Source organism: Vicugna pacos, chromosome 6 (assembly GCF_048564905.1).
Source record: "Vicugna pacos chromosome 6, VicPac4, whole genome shotgun sequence".
NCBI classification, from domain to species: Eukaryota; Metazoa; Chordata; class Mammalia; order Artiodactyla; family Camelidae; genus Vicugna; species Vicugna pacos.
This window is the reverse complement of record NC_132992.1, coordinates 82,969,482-82,996,087: the sequence shown is the minus strand read 5'-3', so window position 1 is coordinate 82,996,087 and position 26,606 is coordinate 82,969,482. Positions and strand designations below refer to the sequence as shown.

General features: G+C 41.3%; 1 protein-coding gene across 1 annotated transcript in view; it reads left to right on the top strand.

The window, feature by feature from the left end:
• Window positions 1-25,334, top strand: part of EFCAB11 (EF-hand calcium binding domain 11) — a 226,936-nt gene extending 201,602 nt beyond the window's left edge. The window contains exon 11 of the transcript XR_012073796.1: window positions 25,255-25,334. The gene's annotated coding sequence lies outside the window, so the exon portion shown is untranslated. The remainder of the gene's footprint in view (window positions 1-25,254) is intronic.
• Window positions 25,335-26,606: the final 1,272 nt, after the last annotated feature.

Sequence of the window (26,606 nt, the reverse complement as noted above, 5' to 3'; positions counted from 1 at the left end):
GCACAGAGTTCCATCAGTGAGTCCTGTGGCGGTCAGCCACCTGCTTTCTTTCTGGCTGTGACATTTTAGTATCTTGGTCAGAAACAGTGTTGTGTGGAATACTGTAAGAATGAATAATGCATTTAGTGGGTCCCTAAATGGTATTGCTGGCAGAAGCATGGCGGGCAGAGGAGGCGAATCCAAATCTACATAGTCCGCTGAGGACGAGTTGTTGCCCGCTCCATGATGGAAAAGGTCAATTATATGAAACCTGCTTCCAGGCAGTATGATGTGCCTCCAGGCTCGGTGTCTGTTTGCCAGTAGTAAGATGGCGCTTGGCAGTGGAAGGTGTCCTGATCTGCCTTGTTATGGGGAAGCCCATGGGACTGAGCCGGGGTATAACCCCCATCCCTGCTGCCACAACTGCTTTCTGGACATTCTGGGGTCGTTGAGGAAAGCAGCTGACTCACATGCACTGAACGAAGCATCTCTTCTGTCTTATTATTTGGATCCCCCCCAATGCAGTGCTGTCCTTTGGTGAGCATCACACTTTGGGTTTATTCCAGGAGGCCTATACACATGATCACCATGTCACCAATCGGCTGTTTCTTTTTCCAAGTCCCTAAGTAAACCCATGCTTTTGATCATCTCTCTTTCCATGCAAACTGAACAATCAGATAAATCATTGGAAGTTCTCACCACTGGGAAAATTGCTGCTCCCCACCTCTGAGTGAGTCTGTAATGCTGGAGCAATTCATTGTCCATGAGGCTTGAATATGAGGCAGAACCATCCATAAGCCAGATTCAACTTTTTCTGTTTTCATCTTAAAAAAAAAATCTTTTTATAAGGAAGTTCCCATGAGGGTTTAGGTATGGATTAACCACTCCTGCACCTTGGACTATCAGAACCTGCACAGGCTCGGTATCCCATATGCTCCTTCCACTTGACGCCAGCGTTGTGGATGAGTGGGTTCATGAAGCACCCAGTTCATGAGGGGAAGACAGGGCACCAGATCACTTGTTTTTCCGTTGTCAAGCAGTCAGCAAACTGAGATCTGTTTCCTAAAAGGGGAATAGTTCTTTGCAAAGGGGATGTGGCTTTAGTTTCAAAATATTAAAATCCTATGCTATGACCCTCTGACTGGGGCTGATCAAGGCTCCACAGAGCACTCTTACTTGTCATAGGTGATTTGCACACCATTAGATATTCTGGATCAAGAGAACTAGGTTGCAGGACGCTTGCATTGGATCAGCTTGAGAACTTTCTCTTGCCCTCACTCCCACTGAAAGCTCACTGCCCTACGGCTTATTTGGTAAGTGGATCAGTCACCTAAATACAGTGTAGACTGCTTCCTTCAGAGTCACCTATTACGGCCATGGTCTGGAAGGCTGCCATATTCAGGGAGCTACCATGGTCAAGAATCTCCCACTAGACCCAGCTCCAAACCGCTGTGAAAACTCTCGTAGAAAAACAAAATGCCTCTGTGACCATGCTTGCCAGAAGAAATAGTGGAAGCAAAACCTCTGCCTCATTTTTGCCTTCCAAATTTTACCTGGGTACTGAACCTACATTGTGTCTTCTATCCCAACATCAAAAGAGTTCAGGGAAGATAGTTTTAAGCTTTCCAGTCTCTGCTATCAAGCTCACGGACATGGAATGTGTTATGGGTTGAATTGTATTCCTCACAAAATTCATATGCTGAAGTCCTAACCCTCAGCACCTCAGAATGTGACCTTATTTGGAAAGAGGGTTGTTGCAGATGTCACTGACTTCAGATGACGTCATTAGAGTGGACACCGACTGCAGTTCTTATGAAAAGGGGGAATTTTGAACACAGAGAGACACACACACACACGGAGAACGAACATCATATGAAGCTGAAGAAGATGGGGAGCAAGGTGATGCTTCCACAAGCCCCAGAATGACAAGGATTTCCAGCAACCAGCAGAAGCTGGAGGAGAGTCCTAGAAGAGGTCCTTCCCTTGCAGCGCTCAGAAGGAAACTGCTGTCTGCTGACACCTTGACTTTGGACTTCTAGCCTCCAAAACTGTGAGACAATTAATTTTTGTTGTTCACCACCCAGTTCGCGGTATTTTGTTATGGCATTCCTAGCAAGCTGATGGAGACTATGTGACCACCCCTACTGCAATTTATGGTGTCCTTGTCATGGCTTATAAATGGAGCTCAGCAGGTCCCATCACTGTTGCCAAGAAAAGCCCAGTCAGTGTCCCCACTGCTATTACTGATCATTCTGCCATATTCATCTTTGACAAGGGAGCCCCCAGAACTACTTGGGATGATGTAATTGTATCTTTAATGAGTAGCTATGTTTTAACTCTGAGATGGTTTAGAATTAAGCCTAGAAACACTTAAGAGGATACACGCTTTAATATTTGTGTTACTTCAAGAAGGAATCTGTTCATTTTTGTTTAAGAGAATTTAGCCTCCTGGTTAAATAGGTCAGTCTTGTTATCTTAAATAAAAATTATAATTGATTTAGGCTTCTGATTTCTAAACTAAAACCTTTCTACATTAATACAAAATATTGGATCATTTCAGGGAACTTAATAGTTATAGGATTATAGTAATAGTTATAAATTATATAAAATAATATCAATATATGATTATATTTATAAGATTCAGCATGGTTTATTAGATTTACGAGAATAATACAAACACTTGGAAAGTTTTTTGTTTGTTAAGAGAGACCCCTGAGTTGCATTAAAAGGAAATCTAGCCAGAAAGAGAATGAAAAATACCATTTCATACACTTATATATGGAATCTTAAAAAAAAAAAAAAGACAAATGAACTTATTTACAAAACAGAAACAGACTCACAGACATAAAAAACAAACTTATGGTTACCAGAGGGGAAAGGTTTGGGAAGGGATAAATCGGGAGTTCGAGGTTTGCAGATATTAACTTATATATATAAAATAAACAACAAGTTCATACTGTACAGCACAGGGAACTATATTCAATATCTTGTAGTAACTTGTAGTGACAAAGAATAAGAAAACGAATATATGTATGTTCATGTATGACTGAAGCATTATGCTGTAACCAGAAATTGACACAACATTGTAAACTGACTATACTTCAATAAATATACATATAAAGGCTTTAAGTGTAAAAAAAAAAAAAAGGAAATCTAATACATAAAACATATACATGTATACATGTTAAAAATGTTTAATGGTGCTTTAACTGAATTTATAAAAGCCTCCTTAAAAGTGAGTGTCAAGATTTGCTGGTTTGAATAAAGAGTAGTAAGATCTGTGAATCGAACCCAAGCGGATTGGCAAACCTTCCGTTAAGGGCCGGTGGTAAATATCTTAGGCTGTGTGAGCACTGTGGTCTCTGCTGGGGACTAACTTCTGCCATTGTCACCCCAAAGCGGCCCTAGGCAGTATGTAAATGAATAGGTGTGGCTGTGTTCCAATAAAACTTTATTTACAAAAAACAGGCAGCCAGCCAAATTTGGCCCACCTCTTATGCTCTGCCAACCCCTGATCTAAAAGACTGAAAATTTTAAAATTTATTTAAAGTTTTTAAATGTATAACTTCAGTAAGTCAAATATTAATTATAAAAACAAACATAACCAGTGGGCACAAAAGCCACCTTCAAAGGCATCTTAAAAACTCACACTGAAATGAGCTAGATGGCACTGGGAAGCAATGTGATGTAGCAGAGAGAGGATGGATTTTGGAGTCTGAGATCTAGTTTCCAGCCCCAAATCTATTACTCCAATAATGACATTATTTGCAGAAAGTCATCTAGCCTCTGATCTTTGTAAAGAGGTGAATATTATCTCCACTGAACCTATGCTCAGGAAGTTGTTGTCTTATTCAAATGAGACCTCGTACACAAGCGTACACTGAAGCAAGAAAGCGTCTTTCCAGAACAGACTATTACTATTATCACAACCAAAGTGTAAATGCATTTGCAGAGATTGCTTGCCCACAAACTATAACAGGAAGTTTGAATCATTTCTTACCATATTTATCATATGAAATATTTCATCTTGATTGTACTAATCTATGCTTTTCTGTTAATCAGAATTTGAACTAGTATAATACTCATAAATTTGTCTCTTTAATATTGAAAATATTAACATATGTGTTTTATAACTTGGACAAATCCAACAGGGATTCTTTCTAAGACTAACTTCTTCCCCAGGAAAATTCAACTTTTAAATTTAATTCATGTTTTTGCACCATAGTTTGCTGTATAATTTTAGAGCTAGAAGGAATCCTAGAAATCATTCCGTTCAGTCCTATAGCCACTTACAGATGAAGATACTGAGGATCTGATGGAAACTAAGGGACTTGCCCAAGAGCACATTATTAGGAGCACAGTTATAACTTAATCCTGTTGTAAATTGAAACACGAAACCAATAACGCTGGGCTCTCTATATTTGTAGAACCTGTTTGGTGTCTATATTCCAAACTTTACACAAATAATGTACAGCTAGAAGGAGTAGATAAGTGGTTTACGGCTAAGAACGCATACTACAGTCTTTCCCAAGTCTATTAAGGTGAACTATTTGGAATCATCTGTGTAGGAAAAAATGATCACTCATTCATTTGGGTTCTTTGTTTTTCTCATTTGTCCTATAATTCCTCTGTAGGGTTCCTAGGATTTATCGATAGAAGAAAGTAATAAACAAACCAATGCTAATGTTCTTTTCCAGTGTTTTTCCAGAGAGGGTTTGTCTGTTTAGTTTATTACTTTATTTTATTTAGTCTAATCAGCTCTCTGTAAGAAATACCACTGAGGAAGATTGTCTAAGGTATATGTTTTCATGCTGGCAATGAGAAGCATTAATAGAAGTTAAATGTGGAAATCCCAGCATGCTGAGATAAGTTCACAACTGTAAAATATAATTTCCTTCCAAGTCTTTTCAAATCTGGAAGCTTGAGAATGGCTCGTTAAACTCAAATATTTATGTCGTTTTGATAGTATCAGAAGAAAAGAATTTATTTCCATTCTTTTATCTTAGTCTTGTTACAGAGTTTATAACACAATCCACTAAGGTTGGGTTTTCCTTAGTTTGGGGGACAGGGGTCTCACGCAGGCGTGCACTTGTATGACCAGCATGGATTGATGTGAGGAGTCCTTCCTTTTTCACCAAACTGCCATCCAGTATTTTCTATATGTGCAGAATACATAGATGTGCACGTGGTTTGTTAGAAAATTGGCATTGTGCTTATATATTGTTGTGCAGCCTGCTTTTGTCACTTTGTATGGATGTTTTCTCTGATGATGAAGTGTTCCTCTGTAGCCTGGTATTTAATGGCCACGTGGTATCCCATCAACCCAGATGAACCATCATTAATTTACCTCTCTATTGGTGGATGTTTCTGTTTCCAATTTTTCACTATTATAAATAATGTTGTGATGAGTATCCATGTACATAAATCTTTGTGCCCAGTTCTGATCATTTTTGTAAGATAAATGCCTAGGTGGGAGATCGCCAGTCCAAGGAACATGCTTGTAGAAATCCTTATATATGAAGATCACGAATATACTGTCTGTTGGACTCTGTATATGCTGGGGACTGTGCTTAATGCTATATAAACATACTGTCATTTAATCCTCACAACAAATTCATGTGGTAAGTACTATTAAGATCCACATTTTTTTCAGAGGAAACTGAGGTTTGTGCCTATATGATGGAAGTGGTTGGCAGACCCAGCATTTGGGTCCAAGTCTGTTTGCCTTCAAGGCCGATATTCTTAATCACTACACTATATGGCCCCTTCCATATTGCTAAATTATCTTCCAAGAAAGATTATTACAATCTAGGTTTCTACCAGCAACACACAAGTTTGCCTGCTTCCCTGTACTATGTGGGATTCTTTGATTACAAATGATGCTGAACACATTTTTTCATTTGTTGGCCATTTGCGGATTGTCTGCTCACGTCTTTTGCATTGAATACATGTCTGAAAACTTTCCTTTTGAGATAGTCAGATGATCTGAATTCTAATCACGGCTCTATCCCTAATTAGCTATGCGATGTCAGGAAAAAACCACTGTGGAGTTGAGTCCCCATCTCCTTGTGGAAAACTAGATGATTAAATTGAATGATCTCCTTGTTCGTCTCTAACATTTTGTGATTCTGTCCATCGGTCCACCCATCATCAGTCCTTATCCGTGGGCAACATGGGAGGAAATAGGGGGCCACCTATGCAGTGTATTTTCATTTATGTATTTAAGGATTCACGTGCCTGAAATCCCATCCTTCACTCTCCGGGGCTTTCATCCTTCATTCTGCTGAAATCTCTCTTTCCTGCTAGAAGATTTCTTGTTCTTTGGCTTCAGTGGCCTTCCTTTCCTATGGTTTGCTCCTTCTCCAATTCCTTCCCAGGCTTACCCTCCTTTCCCCTAAAATACTGAGATTCCGCAGTTTCGCCCTGGGCCCTCTACTCTTTTAATTAGATCACCCTCAGCTGAAATGATGTAGATGGGTTTCTTTGAACATGCCACGACTCTTGCTTCTGAGCCCTAGAACGTGTTGTTCCCTCTGCCTGGGATGCTCTTAATCCCTTCCTTGACTAAACTGAGTCTGATGTGCTTTCTTCTGCAAAGCAGCCAGGCTGAAACTTGATGCTGGAGTTTGGAGTCACTCAAGTCCAGGTTCTACCCTGTACTAACTGTGCGACCTTGGGTAAATGATGTTTCCTTCCTAACCTTCATTTCCTCATCTGCGTAGTGGGGGTAATGGAAGTATCTCCCCCTTAAGATCATTGTGAGCAGGAAATGAGAGCATGCATGCAAAGACTGGCCCACGATGCTTGATTTTTTTTTTTTTTGAGCTGTCAAGCATCTCATGCGTACATCTATCTTAGCATGTAACCTGCTGCATTCGGAACGTTCATGGTTTCACCTCCATTCATTAGCACTGTGTCTGGTACATGTAGGCACCCGGCCACCGTTTGTTGAGGGAATAAATGAATCACGTTGTAAACACACTTTAGGAGACTTTTATTTTTGGCAGTGGTTGCTTTGTTTTGTTTTTATTGTTACTATGGTTTGTTTCTTTGTTTTACTATGACCCTATCAAGAATGCTTTCCAACCTGACATGTAAGGAAACAAAATTAACTCCCTGGAAAAGATGTTTATGGTTGGGAAACAAGGATGCCCAACCCAGAGAGACGGAGTGGTGCCAGATAGGGAGGTGAGAATGTGCTGAAGACAAACTTTGTATGTTGGCGCTTCTGCTGTGGATGGTGGATGATTCTGTGTGGATGCTAAGAAGATGCCCTCATTCCCCTGCTTTTCTCCCTAGTTCTAGAAGAACCTTTGGCCGTGTTAATTCATCACCATGGGCAGCCTCAAGTCTATCCATATACAGAGATACCTAATGTTACCTGTTTATCCCTGAACATCTCAGCACAACCTCAAAGAACAAATGAGTAATAAAATATCTCAAACCAGATATCATCACTGAATTTCTTTAAAAACATACGTGTTTGTAAAATGGACTGCCAGACTGCCAGAGGCTAGAGCTAGCAGAGAAAGCAAGGAGAAGAGTATATGGGAAGAGAGAGGCTGAAAGGCTGATGGAAAATTGAGACGTCTTTGGGGGAAGAAAAATCAACATGGGCAATGAATCTTTTAGTATAGACTGATGGGGAAAAGCATCCCCAGTGTTTTTTTAAGGATTTAAAAATAATTATCCATGTACATTAGCTGGTGTTTCTTTAAAGAAAAACAAACCTCACAAGGACCATATTTCAAAAATATTTTAAAATAGCAAAATTGCCTCCAGTGTGCAAATTGATGCCTGGTCCCTCCCTAAAATGCTACTCAGGTTTACCATCAGTTCTAAGAGCCTCCGATACAGGGTTCTCATCAGTTGTGGGGCTCACTAGCAGTGATGCCTCATTAGTTTTATAAAAACGACGTCTACCTTCCTGTTACACCTCTCCGCACTTCCCCCAAACCCAGCCACTCTCTCTTATGGCTCTAGAGAGTTGGGTATATTTTGTTGAATTATGCCCTAGATATGTAATGCCCTTGACTTATGTGTCGCCTTCCCAGCCCTCTTGTGGTTTTCATTAGGTTCTCACTGTCAATGACCCTTCGAGACTGCACATTACCAATGCCTTGAGTGATGCCTCGAGGCGTTCACACAAGAGAGAAAAACGAAAGTGCTGGTAGAGGTGGGTAGTCTACTGAGCACAAAGTGCTCAATTTCTGGCTTGAGAAATGAAAACTCACAGTGAGTCTTGGAATTTCAGGATACAGAAAGACGATACAGCCACATACTTAATTCTTTATGCACACACAGAATGAAGTATTCTTGTGACATTGGATAAGAGTATTTTAAAAAATATTTTTCTGTTGCTACTTTCTTGTGTCTTCCTCTCCATCTTTATCCACTTTGGATGATCAATATTTTAAAAGGTAAAGATAATTGATGTGGGAATTAGAGTTTGAAAGGGACAAAAGGAAATGCACCTCTTTGCCTCTGCCTAGAATTCCCTCTTTTTCCTGATGTTATGAGCATCTGCTTGTCTGGAAGACCCAGCTCAAGCACCAGGTCCTCTGAGAATTGCTCCCCGACACAGCGATCTCTGTGAGGCACAGCCTGTCTGAACCTATGGAGCATCCATCACCTCATCCCCCACTGCAGACCACGCAGTCCTCAATGGCGAGTACTGGACCTTTCCTGTCTCTGTCCCCCGTGCGGTTCCCAGGACACAGTACACCTCAACGAATATTTGCTAAATGAACAACTGAATGAACAAATGACTGACTGAATGAATGCATATCCAAAGAAAGAAAGGAACAATGTGGCAGGTGGTCAGCAGGCTTCAGAGAGTAAGGAATAAGCGTGCCGATACTCATTCAAACCATTTAAACAGGGAGAAGTCCTGAAAGTGAAATCTGTTTTTCAGCCTCCACTGAGATCGCTCTTAGATTCTTGCCCAAAGTACATGTCAATTCTGAGTAAACCACAGTCCCAGAGACATGCAGAAAACTGTGAAACGGGGAAGCGCTGAGAGCCCCCATCAAGCACACAGTCATAACAACTTGATTTAAATTTAGCCAAAGCTGCGTTCTCCAGAAACTTGCTGCAGGAAAAAAAATTCTAGGAAAAATCTATTTCTGTTATTTTTAAATGTAGATACTCAAATGAGTGTGTTATCCCACACTGGAACAAATACTTCCAGGTGATCTGCAGCAGTGGAAGGAACTTGGGTGGCAGGGGCAGAGGGTGATTCGCTTAATGGTAGTTTTAGCACCAGATATTTCTCTTCCCCGAAAAGTTTGCTCTGCCTTCCCCTCTCCTAGAACTTGAAATACCCTTTTAGAAGGCTTGTCGGTATATTTCTAGGAACTATTCAATTCAACTGAAGTTCAGTTACATTAACTTTTATTAGCTAATAGGAATAAGATGTTAAGAGACTCATGATAATAAACGTCACCTTTGTACTGATTAAAGAAGAGCAGTTAAGTTTTGGTAAAACAAGGTACATGAGAAAAAAAAAGGCACATGAAAGGCCTGACCATCCCATCCTTCACTTTGCTATTGGAATTCTCCTCCTAGAATACAGAGCTGACTATGTCACAGCTCCACCTCACATTCTTTTGATGACTCTATCTCCTACAAAATAAATATCAAATTCCTTAAGGCAAAAGGTGTTTGTCTGTCTTACCCAAGCAGGAATGCCCCCTGCCCTTCCCCTACCCCAACTTTCCCACTTAGGAAGCAAATTCTCTACAGCATTTGAACCAGGACCAGAGCACAGAGACCATACTGCTTGATTAGATTTCCCTTCTTAAAAAAATCTGAAAGAGTTCATAAAATCTGAGTGACGATCAAAAGGAATTTTTGCAAAATTTCTTAGGAAATAATATGACTGATCTTGAAACAAAATTACTAAACAGTGTGTTAACCAAGCATCTGCTGAGACAAAGTATATTCCTAACACGATCCACACAGGTGTTAACTATCACCCCTCCTCAGCCAGCATCCTTCGTTTACACGGCCATTGCTCTTTGCCTCACATCATTCATTGTCTGCAGTTCACTTTTGGAAACCTACATCTGTCCACGTGAGATTTGTTCTATTTTGTCTGCAGTTTCTCAGACCGCAGTCCTGAAGATTCAGGCTTTCTGCCTCAACTACAGAGGATTCATCAACTCCCATTAATCTATCTCTATAATCTGCTCCAACTTTTTATTGTTCTTGACTCTGGACAAACCCCATGAGGCACAGAAACAGCAGGTTCTGCCTTGCAGGATCCTGGGTAACGGATTTGACTGAGACTTTGCTGTTTGATCGTTTTATACCCACTGCACATGGGCTACATTAACAGGCTTTCAAAGCCCTTCAATACGTGGCTCCTCCTGCTGTTCCATCCTGTCTCCCGTTACCTCCCTCTTCATCCAGCTGCCCTTGGGCACATCGCATGATCACTTTTGCTGTTCTGCGTTTATATCTGTAACGACAGCCACTTATTGAGGACTTACAATGTGCCATGAGCTATTAGGAAGGGAACATGGTGTAGATTTAGACTGAGGTTTAAATTTGGGCTCTTATCACCTAATAAATACCCTGGTGACCTTGGCCAAATCTTTCCAAGCTTTCAGTTTCATCTTTTAGAGCTTGCCTTTCCTGTCTGCAAAATAGAAATAACCTACCTCATGGTTTGAGGATGTATATTTATATCTGTATCCATATATCTGATATATACATCCAGATAGATAGATAGATTGATAAACTATATACATGACATATAGATATGTAACTGTTCATCTCCTCATGTTTACTGTCTGCTTTTATTGTTTCTTCCTTTTTCTGGAATACTGTTTGCCTCCACTCTCTACCTGTCAAAACCCTACTCATATTTCAAAGCCCAGCTAAAACACTACCTTCTCTAAGAAGCCTTCTGAGATCTTGCAAGTTGATTTCCTAAGGGTTCCCGCAGTCCCTTCTGATGGATTTGGTAACCTGTTTTTCCAGGGTATGTGGTCTTGGTATAGTAACCTTCACAACCGTCACAACAGCTTTTTTCTGATCCTGCCCCTGCCTGCAGTTGTAGCAACTCCTCCATTCAACCTTCTTTCCCCAACTACTTCTAGCCTCAAGGAAGCATTTTATAACCCCTCAGACGTCCTTGACCCCAGGCTCTTTATGCTTTCCCAGGTCTGTGCTTTTCCTTCAGAGCACTTACCCGATGAAATAATCATACATGCAAGTGTGAGTAAGCGGACCATCCGCCATTTGTGGCAGGCACCAGTGTCTGACTGGCTGGTCCTTGCACCCCTATCCCTAAGGTCTAGTCCAGAGCCTGGCACATGGCTCCATGGGGTGCCTGAGTTTTGCTCAACTGCAGTCAGCCTTGCCCTCCGGGCTCTTTGATTTCCTCCCTTCCTGTTCTACTGCCTGTGAAGCCACCTGTCACTATGAGGGCAGAATTGCTGACACCTCCCAAAGAGAAGCCTTTCAAAGGCACTTCTATCTCCTGAGGCCACCAGGTGGCCTTGATGATCTTAACGGCAGGTGCACTCTGTCCTGTCTTCTTTGGTCCAGCTTCTGGCTGGACTGTACAGCTGCTTAGAAGAGTGGGTCAGCGCCCTGTCCATCGGGGCTCCAGCAAAAACTCCAGAGGGAAGCGAAGTTGTTCCACCAGCAAGGACACAATGTAACAGTGGGCAGTAGATACCCCCATGGACTTGTTATTGATGGAAGGATTTTGTCCACTCTGGCCTCGCCCTTTAAGACTCAGGGATGTGCCTGATGGCCATGCTGACCTCTCTCCTCTCTCTCTTTATGATTACTTGTCCACAAAAGGCCTTTCAATTCATTGGGTATTTAGACTTGTACCTTAGGACCTCCGGGCGCTCTGAGACAAACCCTATCCTAGGGCATTGTCAGGTTTTTTGCCACATAATCACAGTGCTTGATACACTTGGTATTTTATTACAGTCTTCATAGGTATCTCCCTGCATTTTGAATTCCTTTAAGAAAGTTACTGTATCTTAATTGTCTTTGCAGCTCTCTCTGCCTCCCGCCAGCCCTGTCTCTGAGCACCTAATCAAGGTCTTGCACGTATTAGTTGCTTAATAAATATTTGTTGTATGGGTTGGTGACTCAGCAGATGAGTGGTTATCAAGACAGAGATCTTCGGAGTCAGCATGAAACCTCAGTGGGGATGGAAAAGGGGAGGACAGAGAGCCAAGGAGCGGCTGGAGGTGATGCCTCTTCAACCTGCAGCTGTGTCTGCGTCTTCCCCACTCCTCTCGCTCCCCACGATGAAAACGAAGGAAGCTGTCGATCTCTGCCTTTGGAGACTTCAGCCAAAATCGATACTTTACGTTTACAAATCATTTCCTTTCTATTTATGTACAAGTCTTACAAAGAGAAAAGGAAGGAAAGAGGAGAGAAATAACCTGAGACTTACAGCTGGGGAGGGGTCAACATGAATTAGCCAGATCTATTGCCCAGATGTGTGGACTAGCTAAGGTCACTCCAGTTCCCCAATATCAGGGAAGGAGGCTTTTACTATACTAATGGAGCCATACATTTTTCTCGAGGCCTACTATTTCAAAAATACATGTGTCTAGAGTGGGAGCTATTTTTTCAGCTTTCTGTTTGCACGCACAGCCGCTCTGTTCTAGCAGACAGAGTTTGCCACCATTATGCAATAAGTCTTTCACTTCTTTCGAAACATAGCGTCTATTTTTACAGCTCCCACTCTGCGGTGCATGTTAAAGTCCCAGAAGGCGCGTGGAGAGACAGTAAGGATTTGTGTCCCAGCCCTGCCACCGCTCAGGAGTTGCTGTTGTCCCTCCTTCTTCGCTTCTTTATGGTTTTGCAGGTGGGGAGTTGTTTAACTTCTACTGGATCAGAGTTTCCTAATTAGAACATGATTTTGTCTCATTAAAGTGGGTTTTCTCTATGGTTGAAGGCTTGAAAGTTTGGATTTCTAGACAGCAGGACAAAAATACATTTCTCTTCCCCATCCTTCCTTTATGGGAAATCTTAAGCTGTTTTTCTGCTGGCTGCAGCATTTGCCCTTGATGACATGCTTTTGATGACAGATTTGGAAACCAAGCCGACTTCTGAAAAATGGACCAAAAAAATCCGTCTTTGACATGTATTTGACTGTGTGGTGTTTCTTAAACCTTCCTGAGAGAGGGATGACCTGAAGTTAAAATAATGAAATCTGAGTTCTGTATGGCCTCAACCCTCTTTCTGATTTACTGAGCATGCTTACACCTTTAGTCTATGCCTTTGGTTCCCCATTTGAAAGAGAGGTTCTGAATTTCAAGGTAGATGATGGTCTGACATAAATTCTCGAGCACAACAATGTTCTTTCTCCAGTTGGGGCTAGAAATAGGACACATGTATTGGAAGCAGGACCAAAAATGTGTCCCTAGTTTCTCACAGAATTCCATAGAACCTTCTCAAACAGTGTCCTAATCCTATCAGCCAAAGGAAGAAGGTTTAAGGGAAATATAGGTTATCCTTGAGACTCAGATTTACCTGCTCATGGTTTCATATATTTAGGTGTGTCACCCTCTCCACCTAGGCCACATACTGACAATTCCTCATGCATTTCCCCGACAATCTAACACTCTTTGGCGGGGAGGAAATTGCATCACAAACCCTGTCTCACCAAGTGTGCGGAATTGAGCCGTGCTTACACCTGCGCCTCCTTTGTGACTCTCTGTAACCTTCGCCCTCCTGTAGCATCTGACTCAGAGCCTCATGATCTGGTTCGGTGGTGCCCAATAAAAATAAACATGGGCCCCATATGGATTTTAAATTTTTTCTAGTAGCCACATTCAGAACAGTAAGTGGTAGGGGAGAGTATAGCTCAGTGGTAGGGCACATGCTTAGTAAGTAGGAGGTCCTGGGTTCAATCCCCAGTACCTCCATTAGAATAAATAAATGTTATTACCTCACCCACAAAAGAAGCAGGTGAAATTAATTTTAATAATATATATAATATTTAATGATAAATCCAAAAGATTATCATTTAAACTTATAATCAATATGAAAGGTTTCATGTGATATTTTGCATTCTTTTTTCCATTCGAAGTCTTGGAAATCCAGTGTGTATTTTACCTTCACGACACATCTCAATGCAGACCAGCCACATTTCAAGCGTGAAATCAGCTGCATGTAGTGGCTACCTTACAGGACAGCGTGGATACAGAACATTTTTATCACAGCACAAAGTTCTGTGGGATGGCACACAGCTAGCCCATTCAGGAGGATTTTTATCTAGAAATTGGTCTTTCTGAAGAAAACATTACCTGTCATCTTTACTTTCCAAGGAGCCTTAGGCAGTGTCTTTCTTGTCAGCAGAAAAACAAGAAAGCCCATTTCTGATTTTTTGGACCAGTTTTTCTTTCCCTCAGGGCTCAAACTATACTATAGTTTCCTGAAAGCAAAGAAAATATAGTCAAAAGCTCTCTGCGAGCCTCCATTTATCTGCTACATAGAGCATCAGTGGTGCGCCTCTCAGTTACTCCCTGGAGAGAATGAAAGTTAATTTGCCTATCATTCCCTAAAGTACCCAAGCACCATTTTAAAAGGGCCTTCCCTCCAGCCACCTTCAAAAAACTGGTTTGCTTGTAGATGCTTGACCATCAACTGTCTCAAGGAAGAAACCCCAATTTGTAGCTTTTGCCAACTTCTATGGTGTAAACACTCCCATGGTGATCAATTTCAAGCTACCAACGTGACAATTCTGAACACCGGTGGGAGGTGGGGGCCAGAAGCTCACGGTCTGGTAGAAGACGGCTCCAACCCATCGCTGGAGCACAGTGAGATTATGTGGACTTTCCCTCCCACCGTTTTCAGCTGCCTATAGAGTATATATCTTAGAATATCCTTCACATACAAAGCAAAAATGTCCAAAGACCTCAGTGTGTTGGGTAAAAGTGAGAGCTGAAGCATAGCTGAATTTAGTAAGACAGCTCACAAGTTATCTTAACAACATATGTAGAGGGTTAGAAACTTAAATCATGCTTATACTCCACGTCTACACTCCTAATTAGCAACACAGATCTCATCAATATTACTCTGTTTAAATGCAGCTGAACGTGCTAAGTGAGATAAGTCAGAGGAAGAAAGGTACTAAATGATATCAGTTACATGTGGAATCTAAAAAAGTTAGACCTGTGAAAAACAGAGACTATAATGGTGATTACAGGGGATGGTGGGTGGGGCAGAGTAAGAGTCACAATGTTCAAGGGTACCAACTGCTAACGAGTGGTAGATAAACTATAGAGATCTGATGCACGGTATGATGAATATAGACAATAATATTGTACTATAATTACACAATGTGATAAATATCACTACAACAGCAATTATATTGCAATATATATACATCAAAGTAACAGGCTGAGCACCTTAAACTGATACAGTATTACATGTCAAATTTATTGAATTAAAAAGACATGAGGCTGAAAGTGCAATCAGCTTTCATTAACACCTTTTTATTCTGGTCAGATGACAACTGTACTACCTATTGTTCCATGAAAAGAAACAACAGCAAATACATAAATAGCTTGAGAGTATCTGAATTTCTCATGGATCCATTCTTCCAGGGAGGAAAAAAAAGTATGTGCTTCATGAGGCTGAAACAAATGTCAAGGCAAGATAGTCAATCTTAGATGCACCACATAGCGTGTGGGATGGTAAGTTATAGAATCTAAAATGCCTCTGACAGGCCATAGGATCTAGGGGAAGCCTTTAAAACTACTCAGGGCCTCATGTTCCTCACCTACAAAATTAGGGGTTGGACTAGGTCCGTGTTTTCTAAATTTTAGTCATTCTTATATGTGACTATTACTATTTTTGTCGTTTCCATATGCCACTTGCACTATTATTTTCTTAACATTTTTCTTTAATCACCTTACCTCTTTTTTCTTAACTACTGAGCCTTTTCCTAAGTAATAACATCTATGAAATCATAGCTTCAATATGCTAGTTATGTTTTTTCTAAAACTCATTTATGTACAAACGTAACTGTAACTTTAAACAATGTGTGTGTGTGTGTGTCTGTGTACTTTCTAAAATTATCTGGTATACCACCTGTGCTAGCATCCTGCAGATCCCTGTGGGTCCCACAGCGTTGCAGGCTCGCGAGCTGTCATAATCTCAGCCACTTCAGTGCTTACTGTGGAAATCTCTGGATTGATTCGCATTGCCGTGACACTTGTCAATCAAGAAGATGAGTGAAACTGATGGATGATCTAGCCCTACTGTCCAGGTCTTTCATTGCAGATACACATGGTTTGAGACTTCTATTCTGAAATGCATTTGCTCCTATACCAATATAACTTTCTCATTCCATCAAGCAGCAGAAAGATCTGATCAAAAATTTAAATGAACGCATTTTGCATATAATATTTTGTCTCTCGCTATTAAGCTCAGTAAATAGGTTGAAATCTGCATATAAATCGCTTATATTTGCCTAGATGTCTCTATGGGGGCTGCCACGATGGTGCTTTAAATATCACGTGAAATTTTGAAGTGGTTGCTGGGTATGGGAACGACTATGGAATTATTTTTATAAAAAGAAATTAGGAATTAGAAAGCAGGACTTTCTTTAGAGTTGATGTGGCTTAAATAATTCCAACCAGATGAACCGTTGTCAACAATTTGCATTTAAAATATGATTAATTATGTTAGTCTGTCCGCTATTATACTGGGAAATTAAGATACCATACATGTTTACAATAGGAAATTTCTCAATTGTCTTTTTTAATCCACTATGAAGCTGCACATTTATTTCCACAGGAGGAAAGAAAAACATATTGTGCTGCTAGGTAATACCAGTCTTTTCTAGGATTAGAAATCAGTGGCTGGTTTGTGGGATTAGTGACTTCTGTTCTCAAATGAAAACCAGATGGGCAAACCCGACAGCATAAACAGCTAAGGGGAAAAATAGGCAGAAAAAGTCACATTTGATCATTACATTTGTTGTTACACCTTCTCTTATTTAATGAGATAATCAGGAACTTGGTTTGAAAGATAATGTAACTCCTGAGCTCTGATTTAGCTCGATGAAAGTTCAGACTCTATTTTGTTCTGGAATAATTAGGTAACAATATGATAATCAAGTAGATCTTTTTATTAGAAACAGAAAATTCTTGCCCACAAAACTATGAGCAAATGTTTAGGCCATTGTTCATTTAAATGTATAATAATCAGTTTAGGTGTCTATTTATACATTAAAAATAAGATAAACAAATGTAGCATCTAACCTCTATTGTGAATGTATTAGCAATGTCTATGTAATTACTGAACATACATTTTAGTAATATTTGGTGTTTTAGCACGAATGCCAGGAGCTAATTTACATCTACTTACAAACTAGAGAGTAGAAACAGTTTATGTGAATCGCTCAGTATTTTAGAGAACATGAGACTGAAGAAATAGTGCACAGTTTGCCATTTAATCCTGGCAATTTGTCTAGAATCCCAGATTCATTGGCTGGTGCAGTCATCCGCATTCCATGACAGTTTACCACGAGTTGGCTTCTGGGCTCAGCTCTTTGCCAGCATTATCCCATGATTATCCCCACTTTTCAAAAGAGGAGACTGAGGCCCCAAGGGCCAAGATAATTGCCTGGGTTCAGACAGAATGTGACAGAGCTGAGTTTAAACATAGATGACCTATAGCCAGGCTGTCCCCACTGCGTGCCAAACCCTCGGCTGAGTGCCGGGAACACAGTGATGAGTAAGACACGGGTGCCGGGTTTAAGGAGATTCTGCAGCCTTTCAGTCAAAAATTTAGAGTTGGAAGTCACCACGGGAATTGTCTGGCCACACCCACTTTTATCCCAGATTTAAAACAAACAAACAAAAAAACAGTGGCCTACAAAGGGCAAGTGTCTTATCCTCTGTGTACGTGGTAGAAAAGTGTATAGATAAAAATAACGAATTGGTTGTTTCAAATGCTGACAATAACGTTGACTACAGTATCTCTGTGGCTTGAATATGTATAAACCGATACTTTAGCCCATTCTTTGCTCAAATATGGTAAGAGTATGGATGTCAATGAGTGTTGTAACTATGGCTAAAATGGAGATTAAGAATATAAAATGGGGGGAGGGATAAATTAGGAGTTTGGGATTAGTAGATACAAACTACTAGATATAAAATAGATAAACAACAAGGACCTACTGTATAGCACAGGGAACTAACTATATTCAATATCTTGTAATAACCTATAATGGAGAAGAATCTGAAAAAAGTCTATAACTGAATCACTTTGCTGTACACCTGAAATTAACACAACATTGTAAAGCAACTGTATTTCAATAAAAAAAATTTTTTAAGGAATATAAAATAATTCAAGTTAATTCAATTCAACAGATAAAAACTGAGTGCCTGTGTGCTGGACACAGAGGTAACTTGCTGGGTGAATAATGATGAACAAGCCGCACAGGGTGGGGGAAACAGGTAATTAATATCATTACTGTACAGTGTGATAAGGGGAGGTTCGCAGTGTTATTGGCACACATCAGGGACACACTTAGCCCAGCAAAGGGACGTCAGAGTAGGGGAGAGTGTTCGAGGAGGGCAGGGAGGAGACAGGTGATCCAGGTAGAAGGCTGTTTGTATACCCCGCCCCCTCGAGAGATAGCTGGACCTGTTGAAGGTACTTGAGCCAGATTCCTTCCATTTGCTCCTTGACATCTGCTTTCCACACTTTGCCCCCTTATCTTGAAAAGGAGCCTGACTTGCAGGGGCAACACTGGTGAGCTCCAAGGTGCTCTATGGCTGCCAGTTAGGTTCAGCCAATGAGGAGCCGCAGGAGGAGACTTGGATGGAGGAGGGTAAGTGAGTTCAGGAACTTGTGGGGTGGTTCCTGGCTGGCTGGTGGTGTCCTGGGACACCTCTCCACTCTCTCCTCCAAGACCCTGTAAGTGCCCCTCCTTCAGGTGATAGCAGCCCTCAAGCATTGTATTGTCTCTGTAGTTTTCTGACACCCCACCCAGGCCTTTGTACGCAGCGCCTTAGTTAATCCCTCCCTGAATTATCTTCATTTCCTGTGCAGGGATTCCTGAGAGGGAAGAGGCAGGAATGGGGAGAGGTTTCGGTGGGGTTAGCGGGGTGTGTGGGGATGCATTGCTGAGAAGGTTTCTAATCTAGGTGAGCAGAGTTTGGAATGTAGCCCAGGGGCTGGGATGAAGGAGAACGTTGCAGGCACAATAGGAGTTTGGGTTTTATTCTTTTTTTCTTTTCAATTTTAACTTTTAATTTTTAATTTTTTTTCAGTCTTTTTTAATTGAAATATAGTCTCTTTACAATGTTGTGATGTGTTAATTTCTGGCTGTATGGCATAGTGATTCAGAGATATATATATATTTTATATATATATTCCTTTTCATATTCTTTTTCATTATAGGCTCTTACAAGGTATTGAATATACTTCCCTGTGCTGTACAGTAGGATCTTTTATTTATCTTTTGTTTTATATACATAATAGTATCTGCAAATCTCGAACTCCCAATTTATCCCTCCACCCTCCTCTTCCCCCCAGTGTAAGTTTGTTTTCTATGTCTGTGAGTCTGTTTCTGTTTATTAAATAAGTTTATTTGTGTCATTTTTTAAGATTCCACATGTAAGTGATATCATATAGTATTTTTCTTTCTCTTTCTGGCTTACTTCACTTAGTATGATATTTAGTATGATAATCTCTGGGTCCATCCGTGTTACTGCAAATGGCATTATTTTATTTTTATGGCTGAGTAGTACTCCATTGTCTATAGGCACCACAACTTCTTTATCCAGTTATCTGTCAATGGACATTTAGGTTGTTTCTGTATCTTGGCTATTATAAATAGCACTTCTGTGAACATTGGGATGCATGTGTCTTTTTGAACTAGTTTCCCCCAGATATGGGGCATATCAGTCTTTGTAGGTGGAGCTGGCTCTTTGGCTACTGCATCCCACAAGGATAGCCAAGCCTCAGCCAGTAATTACCAGGCACAAGCTGCAGGAAAGGAATGGTGTGAGGTCTGGGAAGGAACCAGTAATATACAGCATTATTCCTGCATCAGGAGAGGCTTGTAAACAGCACAGTGGAGCAAAGCACATCCTTCTAGATAGATGACAACTCAATGTATTTGTGGTATCAAGGTGTTATTGTCAAATGAGTAGAATAGAAAATAATATTTGGAACTCTTCAGAAATAAGAAAGAATCCCGTGGGTAAGGAGAGCTCCCTGAAGGAGGTGGACTATCAAAATTCATCAAATTGTTTACCTGAAATACATGTAGTTTACTGTACAGGAATCACACCACGATAAAAGTGTTAAAAAAAAAAAAAGATAAGTGGGGGGAGGGTATAGCTCAAGTAGTAGAGCGCATGCTTAACGTGCACAAGGTCCTGGGTTCAATTCCCAGTACCCCCCTTAAAATAAAGAAAGAAATAAACCTAATTACCCCCTCCCCCCAAAAAGAGATAAGTGGCTTATGCCCCTCTCAGAACTGGTAAGTGGTAGAGTTTTGACTAGAAGCGAATTCTCCTCTCTTAGAATTGTAGACCCTCTACATCATCCCTTCAGAGCCTGGCTCAGGTTCCACCTCCTCCTGGATTTCATTCTTAGAGGGCTGAAAGGGCGCTGGAGGATCTTTAGTAGGGATGTGACAAGGTCTGATTTATGCTTTTCAAAGATCGGTGGACTTTGAGTAAAGCAGATTATCCTCCATTATGGGGGGGGACCTCATCCAATTCGTTGAAGGTCTTAATAGAACAAAGACTGATCTCCCCTGAGCAAGAAGGAATTCTGCCAGCACACTGTCTTCTGACTTGAGCTGCAGCATCAACTATTCCCTGGGCCCCCAGACTGCCAGCCTGCCCTGCAGGTTTTGGACTCACCAAGCATCTATAATCACATGAACCTGTTTCTTAAAATCAATCTTTCTCTCTCTCTAGATAGATATGAAGACATATATATATATGGGGGGGAGGAGACAGATAAAATATATGACCTGCCCTTTTATCATACCCATTTCCCAGATGTCTGTTTGTGTGTTAATGTGTATGTGTATCTCCTGTTGGTTCTGTGTCTCTGGAGGATCCTGACGAATACAGACAGCAAGTGCCCTTGGTTGGAGGTGGTGGTTTGAATCTGAGCACTGATGCCCTAATCGCAGTGAGATGAGATGGTGGAGCTGAGTAAAGAGCACAGGCCCACGAGTCACAGAGCTGCTCCCCTGCTCACGAATCCCAGGTCACGCACCTCTAGCAGGTCTTTGAGGCACCTCTGGGGCTCAATTTCCTCCTCTTTAAAAAGGGAAAAGTAATATCTTCCCTGCCCCCAACTCACATGGTTGCTGTGCAGATCAAATAAGATAGTGTGTTTAAGCACCTTGAAAAATGACCACATACAGACACAACGTATTAAATATTATTTTATCAGGCTTTAATTCTGCCACGCACTTTCTTGAAATAGTGCGTTGGCAGCAGACAGTTTTGAAAGCCAGACAAACACGTGGCATCCATTCACCCATTCAGCAGTTGCACACACTCTGGAGGGGCTCTTTTGCTACTTTAATTCTCAATTTTGAGACCGGGGAGGATGTTGGATGGAAGGAGAGAGAGGAGTCAAGAATCACGCTAAGGTTTCTGGCTCGAACGTGTGTATGGATAGTGGTGGCATTAAACAAAATAAAATAACCTAGCAAAATTGAATATTGAAAACTAGCTCTCCATCTCAAGGATGCTATCTGATACTAGAGTATGTTACCAAAGGAACAACGTATTTAGGGGTGTGTGTGTGGGGGGTAGCAGTGTTAGCAGATCGAGGGGCCCCTAAATTAGGAAGCCCACCAAAGTGTGGGTCCTTGCCGCGAGCTGCAAAAGGATTCAAGCATCAGAGGCAGAGGGATAAGGTAAACAGCTGCTTTATTGCTCAGAAGAGGAAAAGGGAAAAAAGACACTCGAGGGGGGAAAAGGTGCTCGAGCGGGGAGCCGTCAGCCAAGATGGCCGTGGAGGTAGCTCCAGCCACAGCTCGGGCCACGTGGACTTGTATGCGAGGCTTCTGCTGGGGTCTGCCGAAGCCTCTTGCCTTTCTTTTCCATCCTTGTACAGTGAGCTTTTCCGGTTGTTGTCATAGCAATTGTCAACTGTCCCGCGCTGGTGGGCGTGTGACTCAGCATGCTAATGCGTTACAGTGATGTGGAAGGAGGCCACTGGAAGTCAGATCCTCTGCCATCTTGGGCTTTGCAGGTTCTAACCAGTCCTTATTTCTTTTCTTTGCCTCCTGAGACTTAGATAAGAGTAACTGGTTTCTATTCAAGAGAGGGGCAGGGATATGATCCTGGGGGCAACAGCCTTGGTAACCAGGACCCTGCCCCAAGGCTGCACTATTGTTTCTTGTCTCTGCATCCCCTCCCTTCCCTGATTAGCAACTATTTGAATCTGCCCTTTGAAACTCAGGGGAGGTCAAGGAGTCTGAATGAAGCCTTTTTTTTTTTTTTTTTTTTTTTTTTTTTACGAACAAGAAACAGGGAACATGGAAAGATTCGTGCTGGGAAGGACCCCACAGGGTCCTGCTCAGCAGCAAAGGCAGTGGAATGTATGGGGTGGATGGTGAGTTTTAAATGGAACCTGTTGCATTTGCAGTGTTTATGGAACATCTAAATGATCACATGCAGGATAACTCAGAATGCAGATACAGGCTGGAAATAGGGATGCTAAGAGGGGCAGTGAACATTTCATGTGTTATATCCCATGTGCCAGATACTGTACTAAGCATGTTGGGTGTATGATCTCATTTAATCATCAAACAGTCCTATGACAGCAGTCCTTTTGTTACACCCATTCCCGAGATTCTGCAGCTAGAACATAGTTAACTTGGGGTTTAAGCTCAAACAATCTGGCTGGAGGTTTTCAGTTTACAGGCAACAAATAAAGCTACGGGATAAGTGGGTTGGCTTAGCTGGAGTATGTAGTTTAAGCAGAAGGCGGGAACAAGATCATTTACTGGTAAGTCATGAGAGATTTCCTTGGCAAAGATTGAAAGGGAGAGTTCAGAGAGAGAAGAGGAAAGCTGTGTAGAAGGGAGGTGGTGAACTCAAGGGAGGAGCATGTTTCCAGAGATCCTTCTCCTTTGCAGGCAGGGAGGCCAGCTGACGAGAAGTGTCACATAAATACTGGACTCTGCAACTGGGGAAGGGGCTGGGGGCAGGCAGACCTCTGCAAGAGGGGCTTCAGTGGATGGGAGCTGTGGGAAGGGATTCAGGCTCCATCGTGGGCTTTGAGCCCAGCCAGGGTCACCTGGCCTCTCCCACGCAGAGGGCCTCTGACATGGTGCACATCCACTCATTTCTCTGATAAAGGAATGTTGCCACTAGCTCACTCTTTTTTTTTTTTCTTTTCCTCAGCAATTTGTCATTTGCTGTATTTTGTTTTACCACATTCCCAGCTTCGTTGCAATAACGTGATGGTCTTCGCTACAAGTATGTGCAACTTTGACCCATTTGTTCTTCTTTTTCCTACCTTCAGTAAATTTCATCTGACATGAGAGGGAAGATGTGATGAAGATACATTTAAGAATGGAGTTGGGAAGTTAAGGCAGCTCTTAATCTGTTTATCTCTGGAAACCATTATCTAGAGGCAAATTTTTTCATTTAGTTTGAGGGTGCTGCACACACCCAGCTATAACGCAAGGCCTCTTTCCCCACAATATATTCTCTCAGAAAAGAAGCTCTTGCTTGGAGTTAGAATCTTTACAAAGTCACTCGTATTACAGAGGGCCCTCTGAGTTGCTTTGTTTGGAGTAGTGACACCAGGGGGAGAAGACATTGTTTTTTTATTCTTAAAGTGGTAAGTTACGGCATCACTTAAAAAGAAAAAAGTTTAACCCAGATTTAGTAATTATTGATAGTAAAATGATCTCTCAGTTACATGTGTTGGAAATTGTGGAAAATGAATCTTTCAAAAACTCTTTTAAGAAGTGAGATAAGTCAGACAGAGAAAGGTAAATACTGTATGATATCACTTATATATGGAATCTTAAAGAGCCAAACTCATAAAAATAGAACTTGCAGTGGTGGTTCCCAGGGACTGGGGTTGGGAAAAAGGAGCGCCGTTGATTAAGGGGACAGATTTGCAACTAGGAGATAAGTAAGTCCTGGAGATCGATGCACAGTGGAGTGATTACAGTCAACAGTAGTGCTATACTATAAATTTCAAAGTTGCTAAGGGACTGGATTTAATTTTCTCACCCTAAAAAAGAAATGATAATTATGTGACATAATAGAAGTGTTAGCTTGTCACTGCAGTGGTAATCATATTGCAATACATAAATATGCCAAATCAACATATGTACACCTTAAACTCACACAGTGTTATATGTCAATTGTACCTCAAGAAAAAAGAAAAGACAGACATTTTAAGAAGCAGTGAAGTGATCACATTGTGGAGTTCACAAATACTAAATGGCTACTTTTGACTTAGACTACAGTTTCCAAGGATATTATCATACAGAGAGTCCAAAAGTACTGTATCTGAAACAATTTAGAAGGAAACATAGGTGATGTGTCCTGAAAAACTCTAGAAAACTCAGAAAGTGACTCCAATGATGACACATACGGTAAAGCATAAAAGGACTTTGAATAAAATTGTCACATGAGAGTTTATAACATGAGATTTTAAATATACATAATTAAAGTAAATATTATAAGTAGACATTTGGCTAGTCCATCTGCATTCCTGAAAGTTTATATTACATTCAAATGGCAAAAAAGGCTTCTGTTTTATATTTTCTCATAGAGTATTGTCTATATATACAATTGCCTCATATTTGGGCATATAAGGCACACCATAGTCACGATGTCAGTGGGGCTCAGTATTCATAGATCACCACCTCAAGCGCAGCAAAGAAAGAGCTGGGTTTCTCAGGCAGAAGACGCAGCTCCTAAAGGCCATCCCCAGGATGGCTTGTATCACAGAGTGTGGAGGATGGTCCACAATGTGCCTCCTAAATTTGATTCACTGTTGGCAGTGGCTGCCGGCTGCATTGTCCAGATGGAATTGCCGAGGCTGAAGAGAGCTGTCTCACCCAAAGTCATGCTCCTCTTCCAGGGCAGCCCACAACCACGGATGGTCACTATGGGATAGAGGCCCCACCCCAAGGCCCCAAGTCAGAACAACTCTGAAGGGCCATCCAAGTTCCCAAGCACCCTGTGGGGTCGACTGAGACCTAGTGGGGGCCACACTGCCTCCCAGCTTCTCCTCTTCCCAGTCTTCCATCCTTCTCTTCCTCTGCAGGTGTTCATCTCAAGAGCACTCCCCAAATATATCTCCGGCATGTCAATTTCTGCCTCAAAAGAAGAGGAGAACCCAGCAGCCAAAGTGCTGAAGGAAACAGTGAAGATTGTGAATATGTTTCCCTTGAGTTCACAGAGTCTAAGCTTCTTTTTGTCAGGCGACACAAAAGTGGGCAGTGAATAGAGAGTTTGCTTTTTCACACTAATGCATCTTGGCCACTGGGTTGGTGGTGGGGGTGGGGGTGGGCAGGGAGTGCCCATAACATTTTTCAGTGAGAGATGGGATGAAATTATTTCTTTACCACAGCAAACAAAACCATAAGTAAAACAAAACGACAACCTACAGAATGGGAGAAAATTTTTACAAATGAAACTGACAAAGGCTTGATGTCCAGAATATATAAGCAGCTCATATGACTTAATAAGTAAAAAACAAACAACCCAATCCAAAAATGGGCAAAAGACCTAAACAAGCAATTCTCCAAGGAAGACATACAAATGATCACTAGGCACATAAAAAATGCTCAATATCACTAATTATCAGAGAAATGCAAATCAGAACTACAATGAGGTATCACCTCACACCAGTCAGAATGGCCATCATTCAAAAGTCCACAAATGACAAATGCTGGAGAGGCTGTGGAGAAAAGGGAACCCTCCTACACTGCTGGTGGGAATGCAATTTGGTGCAGTCACTGTGGAAAACAGTATGGAGATTCCTCAAAAGACTAGGAATAGACTTACCGTAGGACCCAGGAATCCCACTCCTGGGCATATATCCAGAAGGAACCCTACTACAGAATGACACCTGCACCCCAATGTCCATAGCAGCACTATTTACAATAGCCAAGACATGGAAACAGCCTAAATGTCCACCAATAGATGACTGGATAAAGAAGATGTGGTATATTTATACAATGGAATACTATTCAGCCACAAAACCTGACAACATAACGCCATTTTCAGCAACATAGATGTTCCTGGAGAATGTTATTCTAAGTGAAGTAAGCCAGAAAGAGAAAGAAAAATACCATATGAGATCACTCATATGTGGAATCTAAAAAAACAAAACAAAACAAAATACAAAACAGAAACAGACTCATAGACATAGAACACAAACTTGTGGGCGGGGGGTGGGAAGGGACAGACTGAGATTTCAAAATGTAGAATAGATAAACAAGATTATACTGTATAGCACAGGGAAATATATACAAGATCTTGTGGTAGCTCACAGCGAAAAAAAATGTGACAGTGAATGTATGTATGTTCATGTATAACTGAAAAATTGTGTTCTACACTGGAATTTGACACAACATTGTAAAATGACTATTACTCAATAAAAAAATGTTAAAA